The sequence below is a fragment of the Fistularia commersonii genome, chromosome 2 (genome assembly GCF_037954325.1).
Source record: "Fistularia commersonii isolate RoL2024-O1a breed Wild chromosome 2, RoL_Fcom_v1.0, whole genome shotgun sequence".
In the NCBI taxonomy this organism is placed as follows: Eukaryota; Metazoa; Chordata; class Actinopteri; order Syngnathiformes; family Fistulariidae; genus Fistularia; species Fistularia commersonii.
This window is the reverse complement of record NC_141285.1, coordinates 4,711,142-4,732,500: the sequence shown is the minus strand read 5'-3', so window position 1 is coordinate 4,732,500 and position 21,359 is coordinate 4,711,142. Positions and strand designations below refer to the sequence as shown.

The window sequence follows — 21,359 nt, the reverse complement described above, 5'->3', positions numbered from 1 at the left end:
TAGCCAATCTACTTATTGATTTTAAAAGGGTGTGCTGTAATGCGATGTACTCCTGGTATGGGCTTCCCTGAATTACTGAATTGGCATTGTAGTTATTATACAAGGTCAATCGCTTTTTCGCCAGGGCAAATGTACTTTCCCAGGGTTTTTTCTTAGGTTGCTGTACAGAATTTTTATATTAAAAACTCTATGCATGACTATGCCTTACATTCAGCCTACTTTAACCCTGAACTTTTAAAAAGCTAACTTGTGCTTTTCAATTTCTTTGTAACAATAATGATGAGACAGATATTGACATCAAGACTAAATCATATCTGCCATGATACGGCCTTCCCAATATAACACATATCTATTATGTGATCCCTTCCTGAAAAGAATAAAACAAACACACAGCTTCAGCAGGGACTAAGTGACTATCTAAGCCCAGATAACTATTGTGCACTTACATCCTGTGTGTGACAATGCAACTGATCAGGAGGTGAGCTATTCAAATAGATCATTAAGATGTCCAGTTGTGAACTTCTACCTAATGGGGTTATTTATCAACTCATTTGTTGCAAAAGACTGTCAAGAAAATTTCTAAATGTCCAAATTAGCCTTGCTCAAACTCAAGGAGAAGCAAATGGTAGATAGGGCAGTAGTTTTGCTTTAGATTGACAGTTTACAGTTTCGATAAGCTTACTCTGGTTATCTGATAATTTAAATATGACAGTGGGTAAACTGGAAGAAAAATGTTAAGAATTCTTTTTCAATATGTAATACATTTTCAGAGCAGGGTTTTTTGAACTAACTATTTCAAATGTCTTTCCATGACAAATATAAAGATACTAAACAGATGCAACAATTTACATTGATCTTGAAACCTGATCAATCGCGTACATCTCCGTTATGGGGTTTACACATTTTGAAATTAATACCAAAATACTCCCTTATCTCAGAATGGGACCTCTGACTGTTACAGAAAAACTGCACATGTCTACAACCCTGAAGCTTCAATAGTGAAAACATAGTTTCAGCTACTGCAACGGGGGATTTAATAAACAATAAGTTGAAAGTAGAAGCAGCTGAAACAGGAATTGCAGTGCTGTGCTGCACGCACACACACACACACACACACACACACACACACACACACACACACACACACACACACACACACAGATGAACTTACTCACACATTCACAAATATATGCACAGATGACCCCCCCCCACACACACACACACACACAAGTACATAAAAGTTATGTAATAGCAGTGTTCCCTCCTGTACCACAAGATCATAGCCCAGATTTAAAGCCAAGCCCCCTTCTCCCTCCCCCTTCCATATTAAATAGCACATTGAGTTACTCGGCAAGGGGGTGGAGCAGTGTGAAGGTAATAGACATACAGTTGAGACGGGGGATAGAGAAAAATGCCCTACCACAATGATACAGTATATTAATAAGAAAACAAAAACTGTTTACGTGATATTATGTATGGGTGAGAAAGGAAGTGGGCAAAAAAAATTACGGCAAACAAGAACGAATGAAAGAAAGCAGGCGTCGCTGCAGTGTGTTTGAGTCTAATCCAGGCTGACAGGCTCATACAGCCAGTCCCTATCTCCACACGCACGTGTGCACACACACTGACACACACGCAACCAAATACACAGGAAGTGTGAGCTGCAGGCCCAGTCACCACGACTGGTTGGTTGCCATGACAAACACAGTCAGCTGGGAATTCACCCAAAGAGATGACAAAGAATGGGATGGTGTGGGGGGGTGAGGAGGAAGAGGAAAAGGGGGTGGTGGCAGCAGCAGGAGGGAGGGTGGGTTAGGTTAGAAGGAGTGCTGGGGGTGGTGGAGAGGAGTAAGAGAGAGGAGGAGGTGAAGGAGTAGGTGAGGAATTGGTCTTGTAAAAGGTGGGAGAGTAACGAATGTTCAAGCAGAACCACAAACAAATTTATAGGGCAAATGTTGAACTATTCCTTTAAGAGTTCTTCCACAAAAATAAAAGGCCGCTTAACTGGCAAGTACAGCAAGCTTTTATTAGGAACCCGAACATGGTGCTTAGTGTGAGCCGTGTCTGTCACACAGGCTCCATTCATTACAAATGTACAAACACAAACATTCAGTGCTACGATTACCGAGATGACAGATGAATGAGCCAAGACTATATAAAACCCAATATGACAGCAGATGCGGTGGACTTCAACTGATACCTACCAGGAGCATGAAAAGCACACAGTTATAAACGTTCGTCTTCCCTAAACACAGATAGCCTAAAGCATGCTTTTCCCCCTACAGCACATTTTCAGAACTGTAGCAATTTAAGACAATACATGACTTGTCATCAACAAGGATTTAAGTTACAGGGGGTCTGTCATTTGGCTCAATTCAAAGCTGATAACCACCAGAGAGCACTGTTACTTGCCTATGAATGTCCTGATGAGAACTTGTCAAGGAATTTTACTAAAAACATGTGTGCCTCAATTGTGATATATGCTGAATATGTAAAAATATCTGTATGTGTTGTATCATTTATATACATACACAGTTAAAATCAATGTCAGATTTTTTCTGATGTATTTTACACCAAATTCCTGCTGATTTTCTATATAAGTTTGGGTGATTTTTGTCAATTTACCGCAATTTTCTGAATTTCTGTTTTACTTTTTATGGGTACTGCTTTCCTGATTTTTTAAGGTTGAACTGCCTTTCTATAATTTCCTATTCAAGAATGAATAAAAAAACAAATTATAAAAAAATAACACTATAATCAGACAAAATATTTGTATGGATATAGACGGCAAACTCATGTATCAGAATTTTCAATATATTGTATTGAGATTTTTAAGATGTGTCTTTGTATCACCAAGCTCCAATCTGAAGACATTATACAATTTAATCCACCCAATGTAAATCTATCTCTAAAATGCCATCCCTTTTATAGTGGCAAAAAGGTCTCAAGAGCTTTTCACGACAGTATCTCTTAAGCCTGCTTGGTTTTCCTCTGATTGAGGGTTTAAGTCTCGCAAATTACTGGGGAAAACTTGGGAGGCTCGCAGTCATTTAAACATTCATCTATGGAGGGTTGATTGAAAACACTAGGTCTAACTCTGAGAAATTTAAGTTGTACGTGAGTTGGGATTCTTGGGTGTTTTTGTTGGTTTTGAAAACTGTTGGACGAGGCGACATTTTAATCGGACTGATATTAAATGCATAGCATTCAATGCAGCTCGTGTGTGGAGATAAACAAGTAGAGGTTAATCACCTCAACCATATGCCTTAACAGAGGAGCAGCAAGGATCACGCCACTCATTTTGGTGCAATGTGTAAAAACAACTCCTTCGTCTACTTCTATATTTATTATGTAGCATGTGTAGAAAAACAGCAGATGGAAGACAGCAAGAAGAATGAAAGTGAATGATGCATAGTTTCAGAGCAGTTTGCGGGTGTGTGATTGAGAGGCAAAGCAGCTGCGCATGTCTAACTCACTGACTCATGGCAGGGTGTTTAGACTCAAACACACTCATACACGGAGAGCGCAGGGCTGACATACCAGAGGTGCCCCACCCCTCACATTCCACTTCATTATCCTCCTCTTCCCTTTCCTTCTCCACCTCCCTTCTTCTTCGGTCACTCTCTTCTTCTTTCTTTCTTGTCCATCCACCATCTACTCTTTCCCTCGCCATTATCGGGCCGTGGACCACCTACACCCTAGGAGGCTAATCTAGATATGAATACACATCAGGAAGAAATACGGATCATAAATGACTCCGGTACTACGATCCAAAATGGAGCCCTAGGCTTCATTCAAGGTCACTGTGCCTTAACGTACCACTAAATTATCTCATAGATTCCTTCTGCAGGCACTCCCCTGGTATTTGGAACAAAACCTAATCTGGTTTGACAAAAGGGTCACCAACCTTCAGTCAGTTAGCATCATTTCTTATTTTTTAACAATCTTTATGGTGTTTGTGACAAAAAAACTGATAGCAAAGCTGGCCAGAGATGTCTGAATGCCTTTTCTGGTTCCATCCATCCACACTACTCCTTAATACTAATTAAATACTGGTTGTGTATCTTACAGACTGACATTATAGATATGGATGAAATACTCTGACACTGATTCAGAGAGTGAATCTTTGGTGCACCTAAACAAAGTAAACTAAAAATTATGAAAGGTAAGTTAGAGATGTAATTATATGACAGGATAAATAGGAAAACTACTGAGCAATATCTTAAATTACATTAAAAAAAAAAAAATCCTGTAGCTGTGAAATCTTGTCATCAATTTTTATTAATAGTGTTAATGGATAGCAATTATGTTGCTATCTACATTCAGACACAGATCACTGTTTCTTGAAAAATTCCATTGATAATTATTTGTATATTCTTTTTTTTCAGTTTAGAGTATATTATTGTACATATGCCAGACAGCAAAATAAGAATTTCATTGTACAGGGAAAAACGTTTCCTTCCTATGTATATGACAATAAACACTTTGAATCCTTGACACCTATTCCATACTTTTCATTATATGTAACATAATAGCAATTTACTCAGGGATTTTTCTGTTTAAAACAATTAAGGTATATTAAGTGTAAAAAGTGGTTTGATTTCAGAATCAAATACATTATTAATCCCTTACCAATACCCCTAGGATATTGATGAAGCATCAGACTGTATACGATATACATTTATATTTGAATATATAATTATAAAATTTAAAAAAAGATCTGCATTACATATCAGACTTAACTGGCAATGCTTAAAATTCATTGAGAAACTTCTCGAAACCAGCAAGAAAAACAAAAGTTAATTAGCAGGAGAAAAACTAAAAAAAATCCACAACAAACAAGAAACCAATAAAAAGAAAACAGACCTTGGAAAAAATAAAAATTATCCACAACGCAGAGAAAAAAAATCCAAAGATCAGATGATAATGAGTAAATTTCAGGATTGGTACAGCTGTTACCAGAGGCTTTGCAATAGTATATAAAGGAGAGAATTTAAAGCATATAAATTTTTGTGGGGACATATTCATTTGACTTATACATTTTTTAATGCATGACTTTCAATACTAACAGAGAAATTGAGATCTATGTATCAGTCATGAAAATGTTATCATATCATAAATCGGATATCATCGGTTATCAATCGGTTATCATGAATCGGATAGAACACATTGTGAGAACGTTTTTTAACAGTATATTTGCAACAATTTTTTCGCTGAAGACTATTAAAACTTTAAATATACTAGTAAGAGACAGATGTCCGCAGCGTGGAGGTCTGTCCTGAAGGAGGCTGTGTAGACAAAGTAGAGCAAGGAAGACACTGATGTGAAATCAAATAGAAATACACTCTAGTGAGGAAACTCATATTCAGCATGACGGTCTTCTTACTTACTAAGACCGCTATTAATAGAAATTAAAGCATGTATTATTTAAGATAACAATTCAATTTTGTACTGAATCCAATTTCTTTTCCTTGACTCATTTTAGTCAGATGAAAATAAAATTTACCAACATGTGTCAACAAGTGAAATAAGGTGTCTGAGATGGTTGCAATGCCTTATCAGGACCAACTATACGGTATCAGATAATTTTATAAAACAAGACTTCTGTTTGTGTGAAGTAGAGGTAAATAAGCCATGTGACAACATGGTTTTTAGATTCAATTGCTGTTGAAGCAATATTCTAACACACAACATTTTTGCTGACACGCTTGCAGTTTTGGTTTTGATTTGATGCAAATCTGTCAACATTTGGGTCAAATATGTGTTCTGAAGGTTTCAGTATTATTTTAATTCACATGTTCCTCTATGAATAAACTGGGGGTCTGGCCTATCCTGTAGATCAGCCTCTTATCATATACTTTGATGAATTCCCTTCTCTTTTTCTAGCATTTTATCAGCAAAAGGCATGCAAAGATAACTATGTGAAAACAAATTAACCGAATTACATTGATCTGAATATTGTTTAAACTATAGTCATAAACATCCTTGAACATGGGTGACTTATAGCTAAACAAATCTGAAAAAAGGGTTTTCATAATTAACAAATTCAGTTTTAAATCATGGCTAAAGGACTATTATGATGCACATTGTTGATTGACTGGTGAATATGTGTTTCAGAATGTGTCTGGATCTAGTTGTTTAAAGCACTTCAATGCATACTATATATGCTGTAAATATAGTATATGTCTTCTGTCAGTTTTTGATGTGGCAAACACATCCAGTTGTATCGTAACTTAACTCTGTAACTTGTAACTTAACTCTGGATGCAATGTACTTCATCTGGGCAATGAGATTTTAATATGAAATTAAAAACAAATAACCAGTCACCCATTATAAAATCCATCCATAAAATCATGGAGAAATAATTTGAGCTACATTGCAAAGTCTTGACTAGGTAAAAAATATATATTCAAGATCAATCTAAAATGAATTGTCTAGTCAAAATGTCTAGTCAAGACATTGACTAGTCAAGACATCGCAAAGTCTTGGCTTGGTAAAAAAATATATTCGTGATCAGTCTAAAATGAATTGTGATCTATTCCCCTTTTCAATGAATCAATCAGATAAAAGTGCTACAATGACCTTGTTGCTGCGGGATAAAAAAACTGACAACTTTTTGCAGTCCTGATCAGACTGACAATTGAATAATAAAACTTTGTGTTTTTTCCTAATAATGATAGTTTTTATTTAAAATTTTATAAAAAAACGAAGTAGAAAAAATATAGTTGAGGCTATACACATACTGGCTGCATTTCAGCATTCTAGTCTGTTAAAATGAAGCTATTTTTCACCAAACGAACAGTTTGAGTTTGAGAAAACACAGAAAACTATGACAGAAAGTGTAAAACAAAGGTGTGAGGAAGCACATCTGTGGGTCATTGTGTCAATTGTACCTCCTAACACACGTAAGTGCAAAGACCAAACAAAAAGACAGTTGTAGTGGAGTTGCATGCATGTGTGTGTGTGTGTGTGTGTGTGTGTGTGTGTCCGCGCCCGTGCACGCACTCACATTTGTGGTGCAGAGCTAGTGGATGGACTCTGCAGTGATATTATGATCCTGTAACCGGATACTCTGGTTTCCATGCCTGTGCTGCACATCCACCCCTCCCCCTAACCTCCACATTGGGCTATTTCAGGTTCTCTGGATGCACAAAGTATGGAAACACACACACATATACACATACACACACGCATGCATGTGCACACAGACTCTACCCTGCTGCAGGTAGATGAATGTGTTCTGCGCAGAGTAAGACATATTAGGGTAGCACAGTTAGTCATGCGCTTCCACTGTCCCTCTTTGCAGTCATGCATCAAGCTCTGCATATGAGACTGTCCAACTCACTCGTGTGTGTGTGCGTGACACAGCGACACATAATGCACTCCTAGTCAACACATTCCAGACAAAACCAAAGGAAGAGCATTGCAGTCCTCATCTGACCAAACCCAGTGTACTGCACACACTGCTGAAAATTCTATGAGTATGAGGAAGATTGCAGGTGACCACTCCTTTACACCCAGCCTGCCAATACAATATTCATGATTTTACTAGTTTTTAAGTTCTCACCAGAAAATAATTGAGGATCTTGACCATATTCAAAAATAAACTATTGGTCCAGTTTTTGTTTGTCTGTAGACAAAACTGACTCATGTGTTCACCACAGGCCTGTATCATAACTGGGACAGTATTTGTTTGCCCAAGGTTCTCACAAACATTAACCACAGAAGTGATGTGATTGAACTGTGGGGGGTTTATCAATTAACCATAATTTGGAAAAGCAGAAAATTAAAAATGTACATTCATCTGATCCATTTCGCAATCTAAAGAAAATCATAAACACAGTCATAATGAAAATTAACTATATTGCGTGTTGAACCAGTCAAGGTGTCATGGTATCGAATTGAAACATCATACATTTAATCCCAAACTATGATTTGATCATGAGTTAAAAACAAAATATGTTTCAATCTGTTACTCTGGGACAAGGATAGACAGATGGTAGGAGAGTCAGAAAAAAAATAAATAAGCCAATCTTGCTGCACAAACCACTGTGTGTGTGTGTGTGTTTTCTGCACTTATAATGATCATAAACACTCACATGACAGAGGTCAGCTGGGTATCAAACAGGGAATTCACTACAATCTCTTACGTAATAACGGACCTGGTTACAAAACACTACAGCTTGTACTGCACATCATGCAACGTGCCATTAATATTGAGACGCTGTTGAATCTTGTTCTCATAGACGTATGTTTAAAATGTTTTTTTTTCAATGTATTGAATCATTCATTCTTTATTTACAGTATTGGGATTGGTAAATAAGAAAGGGTCTTGAGTCAGAAAAGAGACTCGTCAAACAGTGCGATTTAAATGTACAATGCATGAGGTGTTAAGGAATGCAGAGAAAAACTGGAGGACAAAGGTCTGAGGCAAAGTGACAGTCCCCATACTGTAAATCTCTGAGTCTGTTTTGCCTGACTCCTGTTGAAACCACACCAAAAGAGTGGTTTATTGGCTACATATAGCAGTTTGGAGAATAAGGTTTTAATATTTACTGTGGTTCTACTTGCAAGATCCCACTTCTGCTTGCAGCTGAGTTTTGCTGATCATACTCAGAATGCCATTCAGAAAACAAGCATTTAAATAAGTTTGCTAATCCGCTTGTATCCCACATGACTAAGTAGTGATTTATACAGAATAAGAATCAGCATCATTATGTTTATACTTCGACATCATCTTGATTCCCCAATTGTCAAAAAAAAAAAAGCGATTATGAGTATATTTGCTTTTCGGGAAAGTAGTGGCAGCTCAATTTGCTGTGAAAATGATGTCCCATTCATGATTTGATTATCGTATATTTAAGCTGTAAATGCATGCATCACGAAATGAGCTCAAGAGTGCTTTGGAGACTGAGAATGCATACTGAAGACTTCTGATAGAAGTGGTCTACCTACCCATAGGTTGCTATTCATAGTTCTCGGTAACTTGTCGGAGGCGAGTCTGTAGTTCCCCATTGCATAGCAGACATTTGCAGCCTTGTTTTAATCATAGAGGAAAGATGGCATATCACTGAATTTCCCCCAAACTTGTCATCTTTTTTGTTGTGGGGAAATTTCCTGCTTGGCATTTACATCCTTCAATGTTTTTTTTTTTTCCAAATCCTGTCAAAAATGCAAAACAACAACCCAAATTAAATATCTGGTCAGGGCAGTATCAACACAAACTTGCACCCATGCTTAAGTCTAAAAATAAAAGACAGAAGAAGAGAGCAGATTTAGGTCAGCAGACGTGTCTGCATGCCGCGCAGCGCTCCAGTCTTTCCACCCAGCCTCTTCTGGGAGAAAACACAGCTTGACACTTCTAGCGGCAAAGCCTCAGAAGCTACTGAAATCTACAGCGTCAGTATGTCTGGATTGCCGGGTGTGAAGAAAAATGTCCACATTATTACTGCAGTATATCTGGCTTATTACTGCGGCACCCATGCTCTCACAGCAGGATAAGCCCTATTACCACACTGCCCACCTTGTTACAGCAGCTTCAATCCTGCAAATGTCATCGATTTTTTGGGTGCACCTTATTACTTAAGTATAAACCTCATCAATGCACCTCTATCGCTACAACAAGAGCCACAATACTGCTCGTGCAAGACAAATTTCAGCGACTAAAGGTGAATATAATGTGGCGTTCAACATCCATGCTTACAACATGGATGCAACACAACATATCACATAAACCCAGATGCTAGAGAGGGACAGTAAAAGACTGCACAACCCCTATTTGTTTCCTCTAAAACTGCCAGTGAAGATCTGTGTTAAGGACACACTCCAATTTTGTTTTACTGTCCATAAATTCCAATGGTTTTTTTCTCTGCTCATTACAGATGCACTAAGTGTGAACACATCAGCAGAGAGTTGGGAGGAAATGGAGGGGATTTGGAGGGAACGCATGGCACTCTGAAAAAGGCACGTTATTATTTCTACATTTTATTGAGGTAATATCAGCTGTTACCTATTAAAGTCGGCCCTCCTCTGAAACTGAGATTGATTGATTGATTTATGTGCGGAGTTTGAGACTATTTTCACAATGGCTCTACAGACGAAAGGTGGTTCCTTTGAGCTCAACAATAACACGATTCAAGTCTTCTTCCGGCATGAGGGATCTGTGACATCACAAGGCCTTTATAGCAAATCAAGGGCTAATATTCAGCATAGGGTATTTCAACACTCATCTGGTCCAGCTCTACAAGTCGATACGATGCATACGGTGTCTCCGAAATGATGGTCAGACCAACTAAGCAACCATCGAGTCACAAAATGAGGGTTTGTCTTAGTTTGATTCATTTGCAGAGTGACACATCATCACAGGTTTTTTTGTCCATTTACTGGAAGTTGACATTACTTTAGTCCCCTATTTGACAGTACAAGTAGAAACACAGCTAAAAGCTTAATCTCCATGAGACATAATGTGGTTATTGTGTTAAGTTCGATGTCAAAACATTGCATTTTAACATCCTGCTGATTTTTGTTCTCATTAAGAATGCTAAGTCTGTTCTCCATCTTTCTAGAGAAAAATTAAAATCTTCCTGCTTTTACGTTTGAGTTCAGCACAGCTGCTTCTTATAGACTACTTGACACATGTAATATCAACTTAAGAAATGCATTTAAGTGCTCTTCACAGCTTTGCAAATTCAAACATGTGCCGGTCTTTGTACTTTTGATACTCTTAAAACACTTCCAATGAAAAGCAGACAACACATAAACAAAGCAGTTTAACATTGATTTCCCACATTTAAATTGAGAGGGATGATCCCAATGAAAACTTGATAACGTCACACACACACACACACACACACACACACACACACCTAACTAAATAGATATCATTGTCAAGTAAGTGAGGACAAAGCCCACGCAGCTGAGGATGACAGGATATATAGTGGTAATGTCATTCAGAACTCTATTATGTACACATAAAGCTGAAAGGAAAGCCCAGAATAATCAAATTGAGCATACAATATTAACTGCTCGTGCTGGACAGATTTCGGCAACTTAAGTTGAATATAATGTAGCGTTCAATGTGTTTAGGAGAGGGTGCGCCCTTTTACAGGTATTATGTGCGAAACACGCGCTTCCTTTTTTTTGATAGAGGAATCATTAGGAGTGATTTTAAGGATGGCAGGTGAGCTTTTTTAAAGAAAATCAGTTAAAACATGTCACAAGAAGATCTGCAAATCCTCTGCTATTACTATGGACTGCTGTGGACATATTACAGCTTATCAAACACCCTGCAAAGGGTTCCCGATACACCAAGAAGCCTCCTTCTCACCCCCTCATCGACAGCACAACTAGTTGTATAACTCTGCAATGATCTGTCCTCCTCAGATGGTGGGTTCAGTGCTGATGAATGGGGGGAGGGTTCTTCATGCTCTGAGACAGTGTTGTGGGTTCCCTCCACTAGACTAAGTCGACACCTCTGACACGACCGACGTGCAAAAGCTGGTGGGTCACTAAAGCGGAGAGGAGCAGGCTTGCTGTGTGTTGTGCTACATGTTGCAAAACAGAGGCCACCCTCCATTCACCAGACAAGCCTCTATGACTGAGACACCGGAGGGGAAGATCACTTCTGGATCAAATTTATCCCGCTACTTCCCTGCAAGTTTAGAAGTCAGGATAGCCCAACGCTTGTGACAAAAACGATGACAAGTCAGTGGACCACACAAAATTGAGGTTTGGTGCATTTTTTCACGTATATGCTGCCTTTGGCTACACATGTCGCTTGAACTGTGTCACGATCTGGTTGTCAATAGGCGACATTTTTTGAGTTACCGTGTTTTAAATGTCTCACCACGCTAACAAATTTAGGTCTTTTTTTCCCAACTACTCGTTAAAAAAACAACACGAGAAGTTATGATATTTGTATAGAATATATGCGTCGTGTGGGTCATTTAAGTGTATCTTACTGGAAACCTCGGGATATTTAGGGAAAAAAAAGTTCAAACAGACTTTTCTCGACAGTGATAAACTGGCGGCCACCGTCTCAGCTCGCAGCGACACTGGCAAGAGTTTCGGATAGAGAAGAGGGGGTAAACGAAACAGAAACGAAAATAAAAACAGGAGGTTAGTCGATAACCTAGCTATTTCACGGGAAAAGTTTCTCCTCCAAACCTTGCGATAACAGTTCTTCTAGAAAGCACCAGCCTGTTTTTCCCCCCCGCGTCTATTACTCATTACTAATATGTAGCTAACGCCTCCGGGCTATAACGCAATTTCCACGGCGTCTTTTTTTCTTAAGAATATATGTATTGGGAAATAAAACGTGTCTTACCACATCCAGGTCCGCCGGATTTTGAGAGAGAAACATGGGGGTATTTAAACAGTCCTGTCGGCTACGGTGAAAAAAAAAAAAAAACAAGCCGTCCTCGCTCTCGGAGACTCTGTCACACAATGGCGCTGATAGGAGGAGAAAACTGCCTCAGCTCACCGGAACGCTGCTGCCTTCAGGGGCTGCGGGACATTGAAACGCCGGCAGGAACTCCATAGACGGTGCCCTGAGCAGACACGTATATTTGTATAAAAATATGTACAATAACGGATAATATTTAGTAAAATTCATCCGCTGCTCATTCATTTGAATTTTTCTAGTTAACACCCAGTTGTATTCTGTAAACTAAAAGATATATCTTTTCCCACCAATATTACAACTGCTATTAAGTCAGCCAATGAATTCAATAACTACCCTTTTACTCTTTAGTTAATTTTTAAGTGACACATCTGTAACACTGGATTACAACACTGAGATGAAGTGCCAGATATGATACAATAATACGATTTAGCATCTGATTGCTTAACGAAGATCGCGCTCTTGGGATCGATAACTGGATTTAACTGGAGGACCTGAAGGCAGCAGGAGGAGCTGCAACCGAGCAGCTGCCCAGAGGAGTGACGTCGACGGAATGGCCCCGCCCATACACACGCGGTTGTGCGCGTACGTGAGCGCGCAAACACACTCGCAAATGCATATTCTCTTCTATTCACTTGCCCTTACCCTATGCCCAATCCGACCCCTTCCTGGCCTGATCTGAATCATTACTTTTACTTTAAACAACTGGGAATGTGCAAAAAGTGACTTCATAAACGGAATAGATTGGCGTTGTTTCCACAAAACATAAGGAACACTTCACCACACACACATACCCACACATAATATTAGCACTGTATAAATTCTGTGTGAAGGATTACAAGTTGATACTAGTCCTCAGTTCTCCCTTGTTTTAATAATAGTTCGATCATGGATTTTTATCTCCCTTTATATTTTTTATTTCTATTTTGATGGGATCACCACAGCAAGACCTTAGGTGAAGTCCAGTTTCTCAAACAAAAATATTGTGAATGTTTGGGTTTATGTTGATGCTTGTTTTCTGTGTGATTTGGGGGGTTGCTGGGAACTTAGTTGGTGTGGTATGGGGTACAATGGATGCTGTTTTTTTTGTTTTTTTTTTTTACCTGGAATTGAGCGGTAACAGTTAATTGTATTGCAGGCTTGTGTGGCGTGGCTCTTGCCAACAACAGCTATTGCTCATTAAATAGACGTTCTACCATCACACGGGTGTTTCCCTGACTAACACGCTACAATATCTGCCCTGTATACTTGCACACTCACCCAGTTACACACTGAAACACTCACCTCACAACAATGCAAACTTCCTTGTTTGTTCATGGAGAACCTTGCAGTCATAATTATTCCCATCAATTACTGGATGTGTGCGATAACAGCACAGCTTCAGTCTCGAAAAACAGTTATCATACCCAAGTGTCCTCACAGTTGCAAAAAGCAATAAGAAACAACAGAAATGCAAGACCTGCCATTTCAACACAAGACCACCGAAAAATAGTATCACAGCAGTGAGAGCTGTAAAGTGTGTGTACACTGCAGGGCCTCCGGCATGTACCGTACATGTCATACACAACACTAATCGATGGGCAAGTCAGATAGCCAGCTGATGAGACAGAACAAGATAATGTCTAAAAATGCAACGTTGCCTCACATCAGGCTCACTAATCAACCATTGTCAAGGTACGCCTTTGTGAAACATCTTAAACATATTAGCAACGATATTGTTCTTGTCCTTATCACTGGGTGTTATGTGCGTTGGATAGATACAGATATGCCCAGTATTTAAGATGCTTACCTTCAGAGAGAGATACTAATCAAAGTGGGGAAGGAAGATGAAGGAGCTGGATTTAAATTCAATCGGCACCAATTTTGACTGTTGTTTTCGATAAAACGATGAATTGGCACACCAAAGTAGAACCCCGGAATTTTCATATGTACATTTCCTCGGCCCCATGAGGAATTTTTTTTCACTGATACATTTTAATTTCAGATGATCAACTATTCTCATTTTGTATTATTTCCTGTACATGGTTCATAGGGTTTTTGTTGCATTTTGATTTTGTTTACTAAAAGTCCTTGAATCTTTGAATTATTGAGTGATGTTTCGCGAGGTATCACTTCTGAGTGTTTTCAGAAATATTAGATATTGTGTTTTGCAGCGGCCAAATGGCCTTTGGCCATTTTTCAGCAAATTCGAATTAAAAGTACTTTACTTGTCCCCAGAGGACAACAATGAATGATTATTGTGGATATATAATGAATGCACCACTAATTGAAGCTTCTTTTTTATTGTGGCCAAACTGTAACATTGTATGAAGCTAGTTGAAGGAAGTCACAATAAACTGCAGATGATTTTTTTTTTTTTGCATGTGTGTAGGTCACAGCCCATGGATTTATTTAGCATAACAAATTAATTGGTTCATTTTGTCTGTCTAGAAGAGATTTGATCTTTTTTATTTTTTTTTTCCAATTCAAGTGGTTGAAGGCTGAACCTGATGTACAGCCTCTGGTGATTATCCTCCTATAACACAGACAAATAAAATGGATGACACGGTTTTATTATGTAAGGCAACAATAAGATTTTCTGAGACAAAAATAAGGACACCGTCTCCGATGCTTCATCACTGTTTGCCATAAATCAATCTTAAGTACCTGTTTGGGATGAAAAGACCTAGCAAGTAGCATGACAGCTTGCGCGCACACAACCTGAATTTACAGAATTACAAGACAGCACAAGGTTGAGTACTCTTTTTTAAAGAATGACTTTAAGGAGGATAACCCATTTTAGTTACTTTTCACTAAACACAAGCCAGACGTTTGATCATGTATTTGTGCAAAAGTTACTTTGACCATTTGGGCATTTTTGTTTCCGTGATAAAAGAGACATGTTGATTATTTGGAGGCTAAAGATAAAATCTAAGATATATTTAATATATTATATATTTGATTTAAAATAACAGAATTGCCCTATGCGGCCTGATCAGGCCTTATATTGAAAACAGCCTCCGATTTGTTTTCATTAAAATATGAAACACACTTCTAGATACATATTATATTTATTAATAATAAGATACATATGGCCCTATTCATATAAAGCCAATGGAGACTATTACTTCTATTTGAGTCACATCATGTGAGAAAGCAGAGTTTATGAAACCATGTTGTCAAACCGTAAAAGTCAGGAATTCGCTATTTTCCTTTGCAAAGTGGCCTCTTTTGGTGTTGCATATGCAGTGTATCATAAAGGAGTATGGCTGACTATACATGGTCCAGTACATTCACACACACACACATTGCCTCTGTGGTGAATGAAGATCTGAATTTTGTCCTGCGTTCATCTCGCCAGACTCTGAGTTGAGTCATGAATGCCGAGCAGCGAGGAGGAATGGCTCTAAATAAAGATTTCAGGTCAAAAACAGGAAATGGCTCAGTGAGCAGGGAGGGCAGGGCCATAGCAACACCAACTGGAGAGCTTCACCCGCAACATCCCCCTCCCTCTTTCCCTATCTATCTTTATTTATTTCACGCTCTCTCTTCTTTTATTTCCTTGTGTTTAAAATCAGCCTGCCCCTTGTTTCTCTTGCCTTTTCACTGTGCCGTATCCTCACTGTGCAGCTGCTGTGGCTGCTTCTGTTGTCTCGTTTCCCTCCATTTGTTTCATTTTGTCTAAGTATTTCAATTCTCTGGTTTAAGTGTCAATATGAAAAACACAGTGTATCGCAACCTTATGAATAATTATATATGATTGCAAACCTGCAAGTTGACAGTCTACACAAGTAATATTATGGCAGCAAATGCATAATGCCACTGTGTCAATGCTCTCCTTATCTACGTTCCTATGTGCATGTATTAGCATGTGTGCACGTCTGTGTGTGTGTCAGTGTGTGTGTGTGTTATGCCATCAGTGTAAACTTGAGCGTAAACCTGACTCATGGTGAGTTCACCAGTCCCACTCATTATTGCTTGAACATGAGGCTACATGTTCCACCATCTTCCACCTCTGTGTTGCACTTTTGGATACAATACAAAGTTCTTTTCCAATGCTCTATTTACGCACAATTAGACAGAACTGTGCATTTCCAATCTTAACATTTTCATAACCATACAGTGTCACTCCACTGTACACAAAACTGTGACTATGACTGGATATGCAATCCCTGTGTGTCTTGCCACTCATTCATTGAGACTATGTTCAATGTAAGTTATTAATAAACTTATATTTCTCCAAAAAATCTGATAGTTTATTTCTCAAAGATCAGATCATTTGTGTATCAGTCCTCCGCACATCATCAAAAAGCAGGACTACATAATTGCCAGGTCACCATAATAACCCCTCAGATCTCAGATTGTCTGTCTTCAGACCAAAATTTGTACTTATTTGTTCTTACAATACTCCATATGTTCTATCTACCATAAAATACTTTTTTGAAGTATATTTCAAATTTCTCCCAAATACCAATGAAAGAATTGCATGATCCACTGATCGCTCAAATGAATGTCTAAATTGAATTTCGATTCTGACAGTCATCCTCTCAATAAGTGCGCTCCCATTCAAAATTTGAATGAACTGGAGGAATTACAATGTGAAACAGTCCAACTCTGTCAGATGGGAAACAAACAATAAATAAAAATATTCTTATTACTGCCATGGAAGAAAATACACAAAGCTTACTCATAAACTGGGTTCAAATTTAACTGTCCTTTTGGATGGAAATCTTGCTCATAGTATGAATAATATCATTTGGGTAATATTGGCTTTTGCGTCACATCTGCTAATTTTTAACAGAAAGTTGGCATTACAAAGGGAATGGACTTTGAATACATGGGCATTTAAGTTAAATGAGACGTTTTTTTGAAGTCTGACCCATTCAAAGATATCCAGACTAATGAGTTTATGAAGACAGTGGGGAAAAAAAGCGATTTAAGTACGTTTGAGGCGAAATGTGGTGTTGTCGCTACATTAGGATGTTTTGTCCCTATTTCATAGACAAATACATAATCAAATGGCATGAATGGCACTATGTTCACTTTTTTTACTTCCCCACATCATTAATTTCTGACGTCATCAAAGGGCACCTGATAAAAGAAAGCAACTTTGCTTTTTCTTTTTAAAATGCTTACTTGAAGACATGAGATTAAATGTCAAAAGCCTGTGATCAATTAAGATTGTTGCCTACAGGAATTACTTCATTACAGAGCAAGATTCAAAGGATAAACAGCAATATTTAAAATGTAGACAAGACAGAATTTCAGACGTTTTAACTGATGCGTCAAGATGATCATTGCTATTTTTTTAATCTTTTTAACCAAATTATCACTATCAGCTCCATGTTTTCCTGCAAACTTCTTGCACAACAGGTGAAAAGTGAACCCTAACAAAAAAACAGAAAAATAAATGCTTTCCAACTTTGATATTTTGATCAGTTTTACAACTGTTTACCTCCAAAATAAAATCTAAGCGGTTGGTATTAGACAACAAAACAACTTGTTTGGGTTTGGTCGGTAGAACTATTTGGTTTCTTCATTGGGTTTTCGGTGACACAAGTCATCGGAAAAAACACGTCGGCAGAAATTGTCAGCAGATCCCATTCACAAGACATTGTTTCTGTTGTTGTTTTCCTTCATATAACTGCAAAGACAACTACCTTTTACAATGAAACGTTAACAATGCAACATGCCTGGTTCTTCAGCAACCTGAGATTCATAGACGATGTAAAGTACTCCCATTCTAAATTCCGATCTGGAAGTATTTTGATCAAATATTTATGTATGTGAATTGTAAAAAAAAAAAAAAAAAAATGGGGAGAACACCCTTGTTAAAATGAGGAAAAGCAGTATCGTTAATATGGGTGTGGCACCCCAGCCCCAAAATGGAACAGGGGAGGAGGAGTAGACAAAGGTGGGAGGGAAGGGGGGAGGACCACACCAAAAAACACCCATCTGCTTTCTTTCCCATTCTCTCTATCTCGCCTCTTTGTCTCTTCCTCCACCTCTTTATGAGGCTCCTTCGTTCCCGCTCTCTGTCACTAATGCTCCCCTCACGCCTCAATTACATGAGCACTCGCTCTAAAATTCACACGGAGTGCTACATTAATGATAGAATATCATACACCCGTGATACACGCCACGTTTTGTACTGATATCTAACCCTGGCGCACAAAGCCTGCCGGTGTGTGTGAAGTGTACTCATTCTCTCTTTTCTCCCAACGTCCTCCTTTCTTCGCATTACACGAAGACATCAAACAAACTGCTGTGACTCAGACGCTTCAAAAAGGGGGGGAAGTACGAGTAAGCAACGTGCATCGTCCTCCTGCTGAGCTTACATTTTTGTTAAACACGCTCCAGAAAAGTGTTTGCCGGTGCTTTTTAATGGAAACGCATGGGATCTAAGCGATCACACACAGAGCACAGTGAAGAGAACTCTACACCTCAAGGATACTAATAAGAAGTCGTGTATTTATAAAAGTTTTAAATTATCTTGTAGTTTTATCGAGGGAATGGATGGTCTTTCCATGTGACCCTGTGATCGGTCCATTGCGTACCCCATCTCTCCCCAAATGACAGCTGAGTGGAGGATGAGCGGTATAGGTATTGAATGAATAAATGACCTAACGTAGTTAGTTAGCAGGGACGGGATGGATATTTTCAATATTTTGTTGGCATGGTTTATGTTTCGTGGCATTCCAGACGGGACTCTTACCACAACGCTAGTCAGCAATACTCCGGGTCACACATAATCCTTGTTTTTTCCACCATCTCCATTCCATTTTGCAAGAAAAGCCATACTTATACAGTCCTGGGTCAGTAAAACACTGTCAATACAATGATAGAATACACTTTGTATCTCCGAAGTACTGTCTCAGCTTTATGCTCTCTACACTACCTTTACATATCAGTGCTCCTCCATTTCTGTTCGCCTCCCTGTATGGTGCCATCCAGTCTCATTGCAGAAATACCTGATTTTCCAGCCCCAGACTTAAAAAAAGAAAGTTGGGCTGAAATCTTCAGAATCGTAGGGTTGCCCTCCTGGAGTCGAAGCGCACTCCCATCATCTCGGTTGCTAAGTCTAAGCTAGTAGTCTTACAGTCTCAGCGTAGTCGTAGCTCAGTCTGTTCCTAGTCTTGTGGCTTACAACAATATAAGAATAAGAATAAGAATAAGAATAAGAATAAGAATAAGAATAAGAATAAGAATAAGAATAAGAATAAGAATAAGAATAAGAATAAGAATAAGAATAAGAATAAGAATAAGAATAAGAATAAGAATAAGAATAAGAATAAGAATAAGAACAACTTTATTAATCCCGAAGGAAATTGCTGTGCCAGAGTTATAGAAAATATAACAGCAATAAATAATAAAAGCAGTGATAAAACTATAAGTGTCTTAGTAACAAGTGAGGTAAGGAGTGCACAATAGTATGATAGAAGGGAACATTGTAGTGTAGCTGTTATGAGATGAGATGAAATATTGCACAGTGTAGCTGTAATGAGATGAAATATTGCACAGTTTCTGAATATTGCACAGAAATGAGATATTGCACATTTTTGTTTTTTTTTTAGGTTAAAGATAGGTTTAGATAAACCAAGTTTGATATTATTGCGAGTCTTTGTGTTATGTCACTATAAAGACTGAATCAACAACCAATAGACGAACTCCAGTGAAACCAGAAAAAGGAAACGTGGTTCCAGCATGACGGGAAAATATTACATGATGGCAAAATAATCTAGTTGTACTTTTCACGAGTCTTTTCAAAATCTTCTGAAGTCTTTAGATGTATGATCCACAGTCTCAGACTTAAAACTCCATAAACTAGTCTTTAGAGATGAACTGGTGTGAGATGATAGTTTGTTCAAATGTTTTCAAAGTCCAGCATTAGACGGTAAAGGTACACTTTAGATTTTAAAAGGAACTTCCAATTAAAATCATTATCAGCGATGGGCTTTATCACAGCGTATTGTCGTAAAATGTTCTGGCTGTATCTTGAAAACGCAGTTCTAATGTCATAAAAAAGTGTAGTGTTTTTATAACTTAATGAAAATATCATCTCAGAAGCTACCCTGCTGTTCTTTTATTGGTTTTAGAGTCCAATTTATAGATGATAGAATCTCGTAATCCCCAGTCCAAATTGACAGGCAACAACATATGACCAAAAAAATTGGGTATTCACTGCAAGAAACAGGAAATGCTAACTTGTTCTGTATTGGTTGACTTGTCTAGTAATCTAGGTATAGTGTCAGACAGTGATTTCTTTAAAAAGGTTCTCGCAGTCACATTATACAAAAAAAAAAATCAAAGTCCGCTTAAAATACATTTTTTTTTCCATGGAACACGAGCAAGAGGTCTCATCTCAAAACATATGGGTTAGCAGTTGGCTACCTAAGTATCATAATCAAATTCAATCTTTATTGATTTTTGAAAATGTTTTCAGATCAAAGAAATCAAATAAGGATAGTTTTATAGCCTATTTTTTTCGGATTGTTAATTCACGGTAAAATAAATATTTTTTGTAAATAAAAGTCTCTTTGATCAACTTTACACCTGTTATCCCATGGTTTGGTCAACAGTTTGTAGCGATCCCTAATTATTCTTGTATCTTGATCTCTTAATACGTCATGTATCACAATGCAGTTGGAGTAGTTGTAGCCTTCTAATACCTCTGAAGGACAATGTGCTGTAATTACACAAGACATACTAGCGCCTGCTTGTTTAGGAGTCAAGATTGTTTTTCATTTGTAAGGGGATAATTTTAACATGGAGGTGATCCGTCTTGTCTCCTAACACCTCTTTGCCACTCAAGAGGTGACAGTGAGTCACCGTGTGATTCAGGAGCCAAGACTCTATTCCGATCCGTTTCCAGACCTTGTTGCCTGGCAATAATGTGCCATTATAATGTGTTGAAGTTATATCCCCAGAGCCAGTTTCGGAAGCTTGTCATCCGGTGGTGGAAGGGTTGGGTATGTGCACC

General features: G+C 38.2%; 1 protein-coding gene across 4 annotated transcripts in view; it reads right to left on the bottom strand.

Moving 5' to 3' along the window:
* sertad2b (SERTA domain containing 2b) overlaps positions 1-21,359 on the bottom strand; it is a 51,529-nt gene that overhangs the window by 5,990 nt on the left and 24,180 nt on the right. For 2 of the 4 annotated variants that reach the window (XM_086164988.1, XM_086164974.1), the window contains exon 1: positions 12,326-12,418. The exons of 1 other annotated variant lie outside the window; for it this stretch is intronic. The gene's annotated coding sequence lies outside the window, so the exon portion shown is untranslated. Of the gene's footprint in view, positions 1-8,955; positions 9,163-12,325; positions 12,431-21,359 lie in introns of those variants that run through there. One more of the 4 variants, XM_086164979.1, reaches the window with a different exon arrangement.